We start from the raw sequence: 17563 nt of genomic DNA, 5'->3' as shown, positions 1-17563 counted from the left end.
AAGTGGGTCTTTAAGAGAAAGACTGACATGGATGGACTTATCTATAAGGGTTGCTTGGTAGCTAAAGGTTTCAAGCAGATTCATGGTATTGACTATGATGAAACCTTTTCTCCAGTAGCGATGTTTAAGTCCATTCGGATCATGCTTGCTATTGCAGCCTACCATGACTATGAGATATGGCAGATGGATGTCAAAACCGCGTTTCTGAATGGAAACCTGCTCGAGGATGTGTACATGACACAACTTGAGGGTTTTGTAGATCCACAGCATACTAGCTGAGTATGCAAGCTGCATAGGTCCATTTATGGACTAAAGCAAGCTTCTCAGAGTTGGAATCTTCGATTCGATGATGCAATCAAACAGTTTGGTTTCATCAAGAACGAAGATGAGCCTTGTGTCTACAAGAAGGTTGTAGGGGACATAGTTGTCTTCCTCATATTGTATGTGGATGACATACTACTCATTGGGAAGGACATCCCTATGCTTCAGTCTGTCAAGACTTGGCTAGGGAGTTGCTTCTCAATGAAGGACTTAGGTGAGGCATCCCGCATTCTAGGGATACAGATCTATAGAGATAGATCTAAGAGATTGCTTGGCCTAAGTCAGAGTACATACATTGACAAGGTACTTCTTCGGTTTGCCATGCAGAACTCCAAGAAGGGATTTCTGCCGTTGTCTTCGAAGGCTCAAGGTCCCTCTTCTACAGAGGAGAGAGACCGCATGGATCAGATCCCTTATGCCTTAGCCATAGGATCGATCATGTACGCCATGCTATGTACTCGACCTGATGTCTCGTATGCTTTGAGCATGATGAGCAGATACCAGTCAGATCCAGGTGAAAGTCACTGGATAGCGGTCAAGAATATTCTTAAGTACTTAAGAAGGATTAAAGAATATTTCTTGATATATGGAGGCGATGATGAGCTAGCTGTAAAGGGTTACAGTGATGCTAACTTCCAGACCGACCAGGATGACTATAGATCGCAGTCGGGGTTCGTATTTTGCATTAATGGTGGTGCTGTCAGCTGGAAAAGTTCGAAGTAGGATACAGTAGCTGATTCTACAACAGAAGCCGAGTACATTGCTGCATCAGAGGCAGCAAAGGAGGCAGTTTGGATCTGCAAGTTCATCACTGAACTTGGGGTGGTTCCTAGCATTGCTGACCCTATTGAGCTCTTCTGTGACAACAGTGGAGCTATAGCACAGGCAAAGGAACCTCGCTCACACCATTGGACCAAACACATACTACTGCGCTTCCATCTCATTCGAGAGATCATCGAGAGAGGAGATGTGAAGATTTGCAGAGTACCTATAGAGGCTAACATCGCAGATCCCTTGACAAAGGCTTTGGCACAGAGGAAGCATGATGGTCACACTAGGTCATTTGGGCTTAGAGCCTACACTGATTGGCACTAGTGCTAGTGGGAGATTGTTAGCTAGAGCCCTAGAGCCAATCATTTGATGATTGTATTATGGACTTATTGTATCGTATTTTTATATTAATAAAGGCATTTGTTTGGTTATTATACTTACTTGTATTGGTACCAAATAAACTAAGTATAATAACGTCCTTGAGTAGAAGGTTCTTACCTATATCAATCGATTGGTTGAATCGATAGTGAGATGATATAGGGAACACTACTCTTAATCATTCCTAGTCGAGTATTAACATTCAGGGACAATGTTAATGCAATAAGACTAGCATGTAGGTCAACTCGATGACTTGATCTCACAAGTCATGGATATAGAGATATCAAGTTGACACATGGGTATACATTAGAGAATGTATACTGAATGACCGCTATGAGAAAGTATCATGGATCGTTATATGAGTGTCATATACTTTCTCATGTGGCTATTAGTATGACTACTAGTCCTTAGACCTGAAGTCACCATAGATCCCTACATAAGGAGTTATGTACTTTGGTTTCGTCAAACGTCACCCGTAACTGGGTGGACTATAAAGGCGATTACTGGGTATATAACAAATTATGCAGAGGGATGTGAGTGATGTAGATGGGATTTATCCGTCCTATATGACGGGAGAGACATCGGTATTCTTGATAGAGTGAGACCACGAAGTGCATGGCCATGCCCAAATGAGTCAATATAGGATATTGAGCTCATTTGATTTAGTGAGTCTACTTGGAGTTCAAGATTTAGATTGGTCAGAGGATGACACGGTTTATGCCTCACATTGACCAATCTAGATGTCTAGGATAGAATGACACTTGTCATATATTGTGAGGAGTCACAATTAGTAGTCACAAGGTGATGTTGGATCTCAACATTCTTGTAACTTGGGTAGTAATGATGTGTTGCTAGATACCGCTCATTACTTATGCTCCTAAATGGGTTTAGGGCATTGCCAACGTTACAAGAACCTATAGGGTCACACACTAAGGACAATTAGATGGAGATTAGTTTCATATGATGAACCAAGAGGATTAGATTCATTTGATGAATCAAATTGGATTAAGAGTAATCCTAATTGGGCTAACTTGAGTTCGACTCAAGTTGATTCATGTGTTCAATGAGTCTAATTTAGATTAAGACTCATTGAATCAATTTAATTAAATGAATTAGATTCATTATATTAAGTTGGCTTGAATCAAATGGTTGGATTCGATCAACCATGGAAGAGATTTGGTCAAGTTTGACTTGACTTGAGAGGAAGATAAAAGTCAAGTTTGACTTGACTTTACGCCACCTCATTGGTGAGTTGGCATTGATGTGGACCAATGATGTTACTCCACATCATCATGGGTGCCACCTCATGGAAGTTACAAAGCCATTTTCTTTAATAGCTTCACATTAATTGCACTTAATGCAATTTTTTGGGAGTTACACAACTTGAAAGTGGCCGACCACTTTTGAATGGGAATCAAAATTGATTTTCCTCATTCAAGTGCATTATTCCTTCTTCTTCCTCTTGGAGCCCTCTTCCTCTCTCTCTCCTCCTCAACTTGGCCGAACCACACATAGGTGCTAGCACACCTCTTTGTGTGTTTTTCTCCACCTACGAGTCCGTGTGGATACTTCTAGAGGAGTATCTATCTTGATACTCTTGAGATCCGGCACCGTTTGGACGAGCGGGAACGCGAAGGGCTTCGCTTCAAAGGTATAACTCGTTTCATGTAGATCTAGGAGTAGATCTAAGTAGGAACTCGTACTCGTAATTTTGTTTTTGAAATCTTTTCTTCACACGAGATCTGTTGGCTAGGGTCATTCGGGGTTTCCGTGACGCGAAAAAGCGATTTTCGCGGCCCGAAAGACCCTACAAACGTCTCTTGTTTGGGCGAAGGAAAAAAAAGGGGGGATCTAGGATTCCTCTCCAGCGGCCGGCCAAGGGAGATTTCCGCGAGATCTTTGTTGGTGCAACCTTAGGTCAAGGTTGACCTGGGTGACCCGACTCGAGTTGACCTGACTCGAGGTATATTTTGATGTTTGACAAGAATGGAGAAGTTATATTTTGATGTTTGACAAGAATAGGAACTTGGGGGATTGTGGGTGCAACCTTTGGTCAAGGTTGACCTGGTTGACCAGACTTGAGTTGACCTAATTACGGAAAAGTCCAAGTATGGAGACTTGGCACGGAAAGGTCCAAGCAGGGAGCTTGGCACGGGAAAAGTCCAAGTATAGAGATTTGGCAAGGAAAAGTCCAAGTAGGGAGCTTGGCACGGGAAAAGTCCAAGTATGGAAGCTTGACATGGTAGGTCAGAGAGGGCTCGGTAGCTCGTTCTCTGGACTGGATGAAGTCGGAGAGGGCTCGGTAGCTCAATCTCCGGACTAGGTCAGAGAGGGCTCGGTAGCTCGTTCTCTGGACCGGACGTGGAAGTCGGAGAGGGCTCGGTAGCTCATTCTCCAGACTAGGTCAGAGAGGGCTCGGTAGCTCGTTCTCTGGACCGAACGTGGAAGTCGGAGAGGGTTCGGTAGCTCGTTCTCCAGACTAGGTCATAGAGGGCTCGGTAGCTCGTTCTCTGGACCGGACGTGGAAGTCAGAGAGGGCTCGGTAGCTCGTTCTCCGGACTAGGTCAGAGAGGGCTCGGTAGCTCGTTCTCTAGATCAGGAAGGCTTTAGGGTTTAAGGCGGGAATTGGATCGGTCTGGCCGATCCGTGATCTATGGGTATCTGGATCGATCTGGCCGATCGGTGATACATGATTCTCATGTGGGTCATCGATCGGTCGGTGACCGATCGGTAACAAACAGATTGGGAGAAGGAATAGGAGGGATCGGTCGGTGGACCGATCCACCTATCTTTGATGGGTCCTGAGCCGATCGGGGCTCGGCAACCAACTCTGTGAGTTGGGATCGGTCTGAGGACCGATCGGCCTAACTGATCGGTCCCCCGAGATCATACTGGACCGATCGGTGGAGCTGATCGATCCAGTCTGGCCATGAGTCCGGAGGCTAGATTTAGGTCTCTGTCTTCTTCTTCGCAGGTTCATATAAATCAAGAGGTGGAGGGCCTCTAGAGACTATGAGACTTCTTCTTGCTCCTACGATCTGACCTTTGTTGAGCTCTCCACTGCTGAAGCTTCGTGTGAGCTTCCCTTGGCTGGACTCCAACTGATCAGTTGCTGCTGTTGTTGGCATCCGTGAAGTGGTTGCTTCATCACCAGTCGACGAGAAGGCAAGCAAACTAGTGTTTTTACATTCATATTGTTCTTGGCTTCTTGCTGTATTTCTTGTACTCCGATCTTGCTGTTGCAAGAGAGATTGTGGCGAGGTTTCTCCACCCAGAAGGAGTTTTTATTAGCCGGTTTTCCGGGGTCTCATCCACCGATGGATTGATAGGATTCGTCCACCTTACGGACACGCCGAGGAGTAGGAGTATCATCTCCGAACCTCGTTATATCGTCGCGTTTGAGGTTTGATATTCTCCCGTTTCGTTTCTATCTTTTATTTCCGCTGCGCTAACTAAAATTGTAGGAAGAAACGAGAATTTGGGGTCGGCTATTCACACCCTCCCTCTCTAGCCGCGTCCCAAGGTCCTAACAAGTGGTATCAGAGCAAGGTTGCTCTTCGTCGGATTAACACCCGGGGGAGCACGAGCTAGAGAATGGATCAACTTGGAGAAGACATCACGATTCCACCCTTCTACGATCGCGATGACTTCGCGTATTGGAAGGTAAGAATGAAGTATTTTTTTATGACTAACCTAGTAAATTGGAATTGTGTACAAGTAGGTTTTATTCCTCCGGTGGATAAAGAAGGAGAACCTCTCGAGAAGAAGAAGTGGACGAAGGAACAAATCCACCAATCCATAATCAACGACGAGGTAACGAAAATCTTTGAATTTTCATTACCTAATGATATCTTGTGTAAGATAGGTAGATACAACAATGCCAAGGAGTTGTGGAACAACTTGGCTAAGTTCTATGAGGAGAGCTCCAATGTCACGCCCCTAGGTAGTCCCTGTCCGAAGAAATTTCGGCAACATCTCCCCTGTACGGCGGACAATATGAAGCTCAGTATACATATATATCCATACCTCGGCCACACACGGCCGGAACAATACACACAAATAATAAACAATCCACGCAGTTATATTCAACATTCCACGCAGATGTAATATGAACAATCCACGCAGGTATATAAAGAAAGAACGATATAAAATCCTCGAAGATATATGTAAACAGCCTACTCCACTACAACGAAGAAAACAAATCCACGAAGTAATGAAAATACAACCGCAGCGGAAAACAAAAGTAGCAAACCCGAATGTTCAATGTGAAGTCCACAATACAAACCCACAATACAAGTATATAAGATGCAAAAGCAAAATATAATCCGACAAAGAAAATCCTCGCGATAATGGGGCTAGCGACTGGAATCTCCCGACGGCCTCGACCTGAAAAATAGTAATAAAGCGGGGTGAGTTCAATGAACTCAGCAGGTAATCCAATAGACATGTACAGCAATATATAACTACCAGTAATATCCTAAGGTACAGCCTCCTAAACCATAAAGCCTATAGTACAGTCTCCTATCAGTATAACACATATGCATAGCTAAATAAATGGTAGTAACCAACAATAGGCATGTAGTACAGTCTATAGCAAGAATAATAAGAAGAGGCATAACTAAAATAAATTGTACTCACCTGCGAGGCTTGGGCAACTGATTGTCAACATACAGAGATAAAAATAGTCAGAGCAAAAGCATGTATCCTGTATGCATGTCAATCATATGCAATCACCAAAATGCATCAATCATAACGAATGCAATCTGCATATGATGCAATATGACATGGTCACCCCTGTCAACCAGTCACCATCTCACACACAATGGTGAGACCGAGTGGGTAGGGCTGTGACACCGTGCACTCTGCCGTCACTACCCCCGATGAGTGACCGAGTGGACGGGATGCTGTCGAGTACACCTATCCTCCTACCTCAACCATAGTGAGGGAGCGCAATGCTCTCAACTCCCGGTACGCGATGACGGGGAGGGATCCCGGCTGCAACCCCGCTGTGTCGTGCTACCCATGAGCACCCCGGCGGTGCACCACCGAGCAACCTGCCATACACACCCTGAGTGCTGTGCCACTACCCATGCAGTGAAACACGTTGTGTGCAGGCCTATGTAGCCGGCCGACGAGCTCAACAATAATGGAGTCGTCAATCGCCCAGCATGCAATCATGCAGGATGGTGCATGATGCTACAGTATGTCATACCTGAACATAGCCTCCTCCATATATGTGTGTGCCCAAAAGGTAAACGCATATATATAACCATGATATAAACAGCATAATCCAAAGACATCACATATAACAATGATGTAAGTATCATGAATCCAAGAGCATGCATCACACATGTAAAGCAACTAATCCAGTAGAGTAGCGCACTATAGATATGCATCTCTATGAACAGATATATACATGGCAAGAGATAAGTATCCAATCCTGAAGTAAAGCAACTAGCAGATGAAGCATGCGATAGGTATCAACTAGCTAAGACCAGGGAAGAAAATAATCTACTATCTGCCACTGGTAAGTATATATAAGCTACACATATCATAAGACATTATCAAAAGATAAGTCAAAGGGTACCCGCCTCAAAGAGAAGGTACAATCCAGTCCTAATCCGAAGTCGAGACGCCCGTCTCGAATCAGAGTCCTGTGTCAACAAACAATGTATATATTTTATTTAGCTAAATCAAATGAATAGCTAAATAAAATCTCTAAAACTAAATTAGGGCAAAACCCTAATCACATCAATCACAACTTACCAATTTAAATCTAATGGTCGATTAGGGTTAGTTACCTAATCCCTAACCACTAATTAGATTAGAAATCCAACGGTTGATTAGGGTTAATTACCCTAACCCTAACCATTTCATTGGATTTATTCTACACAATTACATCTACGCAATTTAACAACTAGTTACAACATGTATCAAAATCCCTCCACATAAACCACTAAGTAAAACCCTAATTCCAATCTAGAACAAGATCATCTAGAATTCAACTCCGAAACATGATCTACAACAAGATCAATTATCCTATTCCTTACCTCAAATCCAGTTGTTGTTGTTGCTGGATGGTTTACTGCCGAAATCAGAAAGTTCACAAATAGAACAGAGCAGATCGAACCTACTGTTGATGCTGGATTGAGGTGATTGTTACTGCCGGAACCAAACACAATTCCACAGCAAGAATGGAACCTCACCTCCCCTCACTGGAATCAATAGGATCAAGAAGGAATCAAAACAAAGATCACATATCAACATGAAATGATGATCTCTGATCAAGCAACACATAATTCCAACAAGAACTCACCTTCAATTCGAGACCTCAATCAACAGCAAGGAGGTGGAGGTCCACTGATCCGATCAAGGGAAAACCTAGCACGAGTCTGATCCGATTCCTTCCCCTAATCCAACAACACCTCCCTGATTCCAACCTCTCCAAATCCGTGACCTAATTCCACCGCCAAGAAGATGAGGATCGGTAACAGAGAAGAAAACCTAACTCTTATCCACAATAGGTTTAATAGATTACCTTCGAAACCCTAGGTCATCTTCAAGCCAGCGATCGAATCGGGGAAGAAAGGATCGGCAAAACCCAGAAGGATCGGGGAAGGAAAGGCTCGGGGAAGACCTGAGAACATGAGATCAGGAGGATCCGCCTCCTTGTTCGACCTCTAGCAAGGTTCCGGCGACCTCCTCCTCAGGCGGTGAAGACGATTGCAAGCCCCGTCGGCGTCGAGTTGTTTGCGAGGAACAGAGAGAGGAAAGGGTCGGGGAAAGAGATGTCAGCAGAGGGTGATCGCCGGAGCTGAAGCCTTGCTCCCGTCGGCGCCGATCGTCCGTGAGAGAGAACAGAGAAGGAAGCGAGATCGGCTTCGAGCAGAGGGGAGATCCGGGGAGGAGGAGGAGAAGTCGGGGAAGAAGTGAGGGATCGGGTTGGGTTCAGCGTGTGGGGAGGAAAAAGAAAAAGGAAGTTTATAATTAAAAACATTTCCTCACTTAAACGGGTATCCCAAACAGGCTTTATCCGCACCCGAAATTGATCCCTTCAAAACATGTCTTACGAGCTCAGTAAAATTCCGAAAATTTCTAAAAATTCGGAAAAATTCTATAAGGCTATTTATCAAATAACCCTATTAATTAAATTTTCCGAGATCTCACATCCTCCCCTACTAATAAAAATTTGGTCCCAAATTTCGCTATAACTAACTGCAAACACTAAAATATAACCAAACAATATAAATGCTTGAAGGAACTCTAACCCACGTACCTCACGTAAAAAGATGGGGGTATCGAGCTCGGATCGTATCCTCCAGCTCCCACGTAACCTCCTCGTCGAATGATCTTGCCATCCGACTTTAACCTGATCAGACGGTCTTGTTCATGGTGGCGCTCTCACGGTCCGAATCATGCGGAACCTCCTCGTAAGTAACATCCGGCTGAATAGGAACAGATATATGACAGAACATGTGTCGGATCGGATACGTATCTCCTCGGCATAGATACGTGGAATACATCGTGAATGCCACCTAGAGATGGTGGTAGCGCCAGACGGTAAGCTACTGCTCCAATCCTCTCCAAGATCCGGAATGGTCCAATATATCGGGAGCTAGCTTACCTCGAGACCAAATCTCTTCACCCCTTTTGTGGGTGAAACTCTAAGAAATACGTGATCACCAATGGAGAACTCCAGGGGTCTCCGTCTCTGATCGGCATAACTCTTCGGCGGTCCTGGGCCTCGACATCCTCCGTATGATAGTGCGAACCAGCTCTGCATCCTGCTGAGCTCCTGAGGTCCTACCAATGAGCCTCCCCAACCTCTTCCCGGAGGGTGGGTGTCCGGCAAGGCCTACCATACAACGCCTCAAACGGTGCCATCTGGATAGCCGAATGATAGCTGTTGTTGTAGGCAAACTCCACTAATGGCGGTGGTCCTCCCAAGCGCCTCCGAAGTCCATGACACAAGACCTCGGCAAGTCCCCAATGCAGATAGTCCGCTCATGCCCATGCATCTGCGGATGGAATCTTAATCTTGAAACGAGGCTGTATGCCCAAGGCTGCTGCAGACTCTGCCGAGAATCGGGCGTGAACCGTGGGTCTCTATCTGATATGATGCTCAAAGGAACTCCATGCAATCGATAATCTCTCGACAATATAACTCGCTAATCGATCGAGAATCGGTCTTAGGATCGCTATAAAATGTGCGGATTTGGTTAATCGGTCAACGATTACCCAAATCACATCATGGCCTCGACGAGTCCTAGGCAAACCAACCACGAAATCCATAGTAATGTGCTCCCACTTCCACTCTGGAATAGGGATCCTCTGAAGTAAACCAGCAGGTCTCTGGTGCTCAGCCTTCACCTGCTGACAAACAAGACATCTAGCTACAAAATCTGCGATGTCTTTCTTCATGTCGTTCCACCAATAGGAACGTCTCAAATCGCGATACATACGAGTCCCACCTGGGTGGATAGCAAATCTAGAACGATGAGCCTCCTGAAGTAACTCCTCCATGACCGGGTGAGACTGAGGTACCCATAATCTGCCTCGGAAATAAATAATACCCTCAGCATCTCGTGTAAACTCGGTCTGCTGTCCGGAAGCTATCTGGCTGCCAATGAACTGTAAATGCTGATCTCCGGCCTGGGCCTCTCGAGTCCTCATCCTGATCGACGACTGAGCAATCATGGTAACAAGAATACCCTGCTCTGTCCGTCCCTGCTCCTCCAGGCCCAACTCGGAGAATCCCTGAATCAAGTCCGTGACTAAAACTCGGTGACAAGATAAAGTCCCTCTGGACTTCCTACTAAGTGCATCAGCAACCACATTAGCTTTACCCGGATGGTAGCTAATAGTACAATCATAATCCTTCAGGAACTCCATCCATCTCCTCTGTCGGAGATTGAGTTCCTTCTGGGTGAAAATATATTTGAGACTCTTATGATCAGTAAGAATCTCAAAAGTAATACCATAAAGATGATGACGCCAAATCTTCAAAGCAAAGCTAATAGCGGCTAGCTCTAAATCATGAACTGGGTAGTTCTTCTCATGCTCCTTTGACGAGAGCATAGGAGACTACCCTACAAATCTTGCATCGAGCAGGCCCAAGCCACGAAGAGATGCGTGCATAAAATCTGAATCCGTCGTCACGGAAGGTAAAACCAAGGCTGGTGCTGATACTAATCTCCGCTTGACTCACAGGCTGGTCTCACAAGCCTCGACCACGTGAACTTCCGTCTTTCCCAATCAGACGTGTCAGCGGCATAGCAATCTTGGAGAAACCCTCAGCAGATCGTCGGTAATATCCGGTAAGCCCAAGCTGCGAATCTCTTGGGTGACTTGGTGCTCGGTAGTGATAGCCTCGATCTTCTGAGGATCCACAGAAATACCTCGGCTAGACACCACGTGTCCTAGAAAACCAACTGAGGGAAGCCAAAATGCACACTTGCTGAACTTCGCATACAGATGATGTCGTCGAAGAGTCTCCAAGACTATGCAAAGGTGCTGCGCGTGCTCCTCCTCAGAACGTGAATAGATCAATATATCATCGATAAACACAATAACCAACTGATCTAGGTACTCCAGAAAGATACGGTTCATCAAATCTATAAATACTACTGGAGCATTGGTAAGCCCAAATGGCATTACCAAAACTCATAATGTCCGTATCTGGTGCGAAATACTGTCTTCTGAATATCAGGATCTTTGACTCTCAGCTGATGATATCCAGAGCGCAGATCAATCTTAGAATACACTGATGTGTCTCTGAGCTGATCAAATAAATCCTCAATCCATGGCAAGGGGTACTTATTTCTGATAGTCACTGCATTCAGTTGCCTGTAATCGATGCACAACCTCAGAGTATCATCCTTCTTCTTGATGAATATCTTGGAGAACACTAAGGTGGAATCGTGGGGTTCTCCACAAGGTCTCGGAATGCTCCTGCCGTGCATGCTATATGCAAGCTACTGCGGGGAGTTGTCCTCTGGCGGCGATCGAGATTGGGATTTGGCCCGCCTCGAGTCGAGGCCGACAAGCTGTCCTCCGGGCGAAATCCCGGAAGCTACGTCTTGAGCCTTGACAGATCTCGGCTCAAGTGCTCGAGGCGGTTTACAATAATAATGTTGTCCCAAGGTGCATGCAGGTGATGTGATCTCGGGATCCGCCGGGTGCGGTGTCACCGGTGGGTTGTTCCGGTTAGCAGAAGACCGGGAGCGTCCAGATGAAGATCGTCGACTTAGGGGTCGTCGATTGACCGAAGTACCTTGACCTATCTGAGTCGGTTGCTCTGCTTTGTTGTCCGTGATCGTGGTTCTTGAATCATCCATGATCCGTCGATCTGCTTCCTCTTCTTGTCTGCGTTCACTCTCTGATGAGTAGTCAATCATGAGAGCTCTATCCGGTGTCTCGGTGTATGATGAACAACCAAACCGGACATCTTGGTGAAGATGCCCGTCGATCCACAGACAGAAACATCTGAGATCGTCATCGACTAACTTTCGAGGCGGAATCGGCCGATTAAATTGACATTATACTCCATCATCGGCGGTTATTACGTCGAAGACTCAGAAATCCGATGCGTGTCATCGATACGCGGGAAAACACTGACTCTCGAATGCCTCTCTAAATCTCGTATATATAACATCTGCTCGCCTATAATCGAGCGCTGCGTGTCCCACCAGATCTCTGCCCCGTCTCGTAAGTGGTAAGCAGCCAGCTCAGCCTTCTCCCACTCGGAGCAGGCCATGTAAAAGAATGTCCGCTCCATAGACTCTATCCAAGATTGAGCCACGCTCGGATCAGTCTCCCCGCGAAATAGCGTGAATTGGCTTTTCACCAACTCCGCCAAGGCTGGGATCCGTGCCAGTGCCGCAACCATATTCGTAGATATTGCTACGGGACTGGACAGAACCACTGGAGCTGATCCTATGGGTGGTACTACTGGATAAGTCGGAGGAGGTACTACTGGTGCTGCCACATAAACAGGGTAGGAACCACTAGTGGAACTACAGAGTAGGCATAAGTAGGGACGACTAAAGGTACGATGGGCGGTACCGGGTAAGAAGTAACCGGTACTACTGGTGCGGGTGCCGGGTATGCAGTAACCGACGCAGGTATCTGGGGTGCCAAGTACGTAGAAGCAGGCGCGGCTAGAGGGGCTGCCGGGTATACTGCAGGTACTACTGGCGGTACAGGCGAGGTAAGTACCTCTGAAGTCGGAACCGTCAGGATCTGACAGTCTAACGTGGTCACAATACCCTGAGGAGTCTATCCCTGATGGACAGGCTCAACCCTAACAGAACTCTCTGGAGACTCTGTCTCTAGAGAATCGATCGCCCTCATACATGTGCGACCACGTTTAAGTACTAGAACACGTATCATATATGTAAAAAATGTTATACAGATATCACTACAGGTATGAAAACTATAAAATTACCTGATTTACCTATTGCCGTCGGGAGATATCCTGTCGCTGCATAGCCCCCAAATAGATCCAATAAAATCTCGTCAAAATGCCTCGAAATTCCGAAACGAGAAAATCGACGGAAATCCGTACAATCCGAAATACCGAAATATCCAGATACGCACGCAAAACTCGTAAGAACCAGTATCAGAACTGCTCTGATACCAAAATAAATTGTCACGCCCCTAGGTAGTCCCTGTCCGAAGAAATTTCGGCAGCATCTCCCCTGTACGGCGGACAATATGAAGCTCAGTATACATATATCTCCATACCTCGGCCACACACGGCCGGAACAATACACACAAATAATAAACAATCCACACAGTTATATTCAACATTCCACGCAGATGTAATATGAACAATCCACGCAGGTATATAAAGAAAGAACGATATAAAATCCTCGAAGATATATGTAAACAGCCTACTCCACTACAACGAAGAAAACAAATCCACGAAGTAATGAAAATACAACCGCAGCGGAAAACAAAAGTAGCAAACCCGAATGTTCAATGTGAAGTCCACAATACAAACCCACAATACAAGTATATAAGATGCAAAAGCAAAATATAATCCGACAAAGAAAATCCTCGCGATAATGGGGCTAGCGACTGGAATCTCCCCGACGGCCTCGACCTGAAAAATAGTAATAAAAACGGGGTGAGTTCAATGAACTCAGCAGGTAATCCAATAGACATGTACAGCAATATATAACTACCAGTAATATCCTAAGGTACAGCCTCCTAAACCATAAAGCCTATAGTACAGTCTCCTATCAGTATAACACATATGCATAACTGAATAAAATGCAGTAACCAACAATAGGCATGTAGTACAGTCTATAGCAAGAATAATAAGAAGAGGCATAACTAAAATAAACTGTACTCACCTGCGTGGCTTGGGCAACTGATTGTCAACATACAGAGATAAAAATAGTCAGAGCAAAAGCATGTATCCTGTATGCATGTCAATCATATGCAATCACCAAAATGCATCAATCATAACGAATGCAATCCGTGCATATGATGCAATATGACATGGTCACCCCTGTCAACCAGTCAGCCATCTCACACACAATGGTGAGACCGAGTGGGTAGGGCTGTGACACCGTGCACTCTGCCGTCACTACCCCTGATGAGTGACCGAGTGGACGGGATGCTGTCGGAGTACACCTATCCTCCTACCTCAAACATAGTGAGGGAGCGCAATGCTCTCAACTCCCGGTACGCGATGACGGGGAGGGATCCCGGCTGCAACCCCGCTGTATCGTGCTACCCATGAGCACCCCAGCGGTGCACCACCGAGCAACCTGCCATACACACCCTGAGTGCTGTGCCACTACCCATGCAGTGAAACACGTTGTGTGCAGGCCTATGTAGCCGGCCGACGAGCTCAACAATAATGGAGTCGTCAATCGCCCAGCATGCAATCATGCGATATGGTGCATGCGGCTACAATATGACATACCTGAACATAGCCTCCTCCATATATGTGTGTGCCCAAAAGGTAAACGCATATATATAACCATGATATAAACAGCATAAATCCAAAGACATCACATATAACAATGATGTAAGTATCATGAATCCAAGAGCATGTATCACACATGTAAAGCAACTAATCCAGTAGAGTAGCGCACTATAGATATGCATCTCTATGAACAGATATATACATGGCAAGAGATAAGTATCCAATCCTGAAGTAAAGCAACTAGCAGATGAAGCATGCGATAGGTATCAACTAGCTAAGACCAGGGAAGAAAATAATCTACTATCTGCCACTGGTAAGTATATATAAGCTACACATATCATAAGACATTATCAAAAGATAAGTCAAAGGGTACCCGCCTCAAAGAGAAGGTACAATCCAGTCCTAATCCGAAGTCGAGACGCCCGTCTCGAATCAGAGTCCTGTGTCAACAAACAATGTATATATTTTATTTAGCTAAATCAAATGAATAGCTAAATAAAATCTCTAAAACTAAATTAGGGCAAAACCCTAATCACATCAATCACAACTTACCAATTTAAATCTAATGGTCGATTAGGGTTAGTTACCTAATCCCTAACCACCAATTAGATTAGAAATCCAACGGTTGATTAGGGTTAATTACCCTAACCCTAACCATTTCATTGGATTTATTCTACACAATTACATCTACGCAATTTAACAACTAGTTACAACATGTATCAAAATCCCTCCACATAAACCACTAAGTAAAACCCTAATTCCAATCTAGAACAAGATCATCTAGAATTCAACTCCGAAACATGATCTACAACAAGATCAATTATCCTATTCCTTACCTCAAATCCAGTTGTTGTTGTTGCTGGATGGTTTACTGCCGAAATCAGAAAGTTCACAAATAGAACAGAGCAGATCGAACCTACTGTTGATGCTGGATTGAGGTGATTGTTACTGCCGGAACCAAACACAATTCCACAGCAAGAATGGAACCTCACCTCCCCTCACTGGAATCAATAGGATCAAGAAGGAATCAAAACAAAGATCACATATCAACATGAAATGATGATCTCTGATCAAGCAACACATAATTCCAACAAGAACTCACCTTCAATTCGAGACCTCAATCAACAGCAAGGAGGTGGAGGTCCACTGATCCGATCAAGGGAAAACCTAGCACGAGTCTGATCCGATTCCTTCCCCTAATCCAACAACACCTCCCTGATTCCAACCTCTCCAAATCCGTGACCTAATTCCACCGCCAAGAAGATGAGGATCGGTAAACAGAGAAGAAAACCGAAGCTCTAATATCCACAGCTAGGTTTAATAGATTACCTTCGAAACCCTAGGTCATCTTCAAGCCAGCGATCGAATCGGGGAAGAAAGGATCGGCAAAACCCAGAAGGATCGGGGAAGGAAAGGCTCGGGGAAGACCTGAGAACATGAGATCAGGAGGATCCGCCTCCTTGTTCGACCTCTAGCAAGGTTCCGGCGACCTCCTCCTCAGGCGGTGAAGACGATTGCAAGCCCCGTCGGCGTCGAGTTGTTTGCGAGGAACAGAGAGAGGAAAGGGTCGGGGGAAGAGATGTCAGCAGAGGGCGATCGCCGGAGCTGAAGCCTTGCTCCCATCGGCGCCGATCGTCCGTGAGAGAGAACAGAGAAGGAAGCGAGATCGGCTTCGAGCAGAGGGGAGATCCGGGGAGGAGGAGGAGAAGTCGGGGAAGAAGTGAGGGATCGGGTTGGGTTCAGCGTGTGGGGAGGAAAAAGAAAAAGGAAATTTATAATTAAAAACATTTCCTCACTTAAACGGGTATCCCAAACAGGTTTAATCCGAACCCGAAATTGATCCCCTCAAATCATGTCTTACGAGCTCCGTAAAATTCCCCAAAAATTTCTAAAAATTCCGAAAAAATTCTATAAGGCTATTTATCAAATAACCCTATTAATTAAATTTTCCGAGATCTCACATCCAATTCAAGTCATGAAGAGGAGTCAAGTGAGCCAAGTAGCTCACATCATGGAGGTATGGAATTAGAAGTTGAGGGCTACTCAACATCTAAGGAAGAAGAGGAGGAGAGTTCTTCTTCAAGACTGGAGCAAGAAGAAGAAGCCTCTACCTCCGGAAGGGATGAAGGAAAGAGCTTATATCCATCCTCAACCCTAGGTAACTCAAGTAACTTAATTTCAAGTAAATTACATATAATGTGCTTTGAGTGTAGGGAATATGGGCATTACAAAAGTAAATGTCCAAAGAGGATTAGGAAGACTCCACCGGCACCAAAAGTCAAGGAAGCCGGAGTCCCGATACGCAAGGGCAAGGAGCACATGGTGTGCTTCCAATGCAAGCAAAGGGGACATTATAGGAGTCAATGTCCAAGGGGGAGGCAACCTCACAACGACAAGAGACCAAGCACATCTATAGGGGGAGCTAAGGCAAACCCTAAGGTATCCTTTAAGGCACATTCTTTCAATTCTAATAAGACACATGCTAGTAGTTTTATTGCAATTGTCAATAGTGATAAGCATGATAACCATAGAAACTGATACATGTCCTTAGGTGCCAAACATGTTAGCCTAGATAAGGACAATGCTAGAAATGCCAATCCTAGAGTTAACTCATCTAAGGTTAAGGAAAACCTAGATAGGAATCCCAAAACAACTAGACATATGCCTAGGAATACCTCAAAGAAAAATGGAAAATTAAAGCTTGAGGTATTAAAGAAGGAAAATCAAGTCTTGAGGTCAAGACTTGACACTTTAGAAGAGGCTCTTAAGAATTTGGAGAAGTCAACTCTAGGGTCTAAGGGTCTAAGGGTCAAAAATCAAAGCCCAAGGACATGAGAGGTTTGGGTCACAAACCTAAGTCTCGAGTGGTCAAGCCCGCTTATCATAATGTTCCATTCGATTATGGAACAAGACCTAGGGCTAAGAAGACCATCACCAAGGTCACAAGGGGAGTCACCCCTAGAGTTGATCTTGATGAGTCCCAAATGACCAAGGCTTTAAAGCCTAGGAGGGTCATTAGGAGGGTTGCTAGGGAAGTCATCCCTAGTGAATATTTAGTGAACCCAATGAGCTCAAATAGGTATTGGGTTCCTAGGAGCGTGATCCCTTCACGCTAGATGGTTTAGGGTGTGCCAACCTTAATTGGATAGGTAG

At 45.1% G+C, this 17563-nt stretch overlaps 2 long non-coding RNA genes across 2 annotated transcripts; both read right to left on the bottom strand.

Moving 5' to 3' along the window:
• Positions 1-7064: 7064 nt before the first annotated feature.
• Positions 7065-8438, bottom strand: LOC122029761. Its single transcript, XR_006125176.1, has 4 exons — positions 8009-8438; positions 7787-7927; positions 7521-7685; positions 7065-7124 (listed from the first exon to the last, which is right to left on the bottom strand). It is a non-coding gene; the product is annotated as an uncharacterized LOC122029761 (long non-coding RNA).
• Positions 8439-14790: 6352 nt separating this feature from the next.
• Positions 14791-16014, bottom strand: LOC122029840. The gene is made up of 4 exons (XR_006125203.1): positions 15740-16014; positions 15513-15653; positions 15247-15411; positions 14791-14850 (listed from the first exon to the last, which is right to left on the bottom strand). It is a non-coding gene; the product is annotated as an uncharacterized LOC122029840 (long non-coding RNA).
• Positions 16015-17563: the final 1549 nt, after the last annotated feature.

This window comes from Zingiber officinale, chromosome 10B, assembly GCF_018446385.1.
Source record: "Zingiber officinale cultivar Zhangliang chromosome 10B, Zo_v1.1, whole genome shotgun sequence".
Taxonomy (NCBI): domain Eukaryota; kingdom Viridiplantae; phylum Streptophyta; class Magnoliopsida; order Zingiberales; family Zingiberaceae; genus Zingiber; species Zingiber officinale.
Note: the sequence above shows the minus strand (reverse complement) of the source record. Positions and strands in the feature narration are given on the sequence as shown.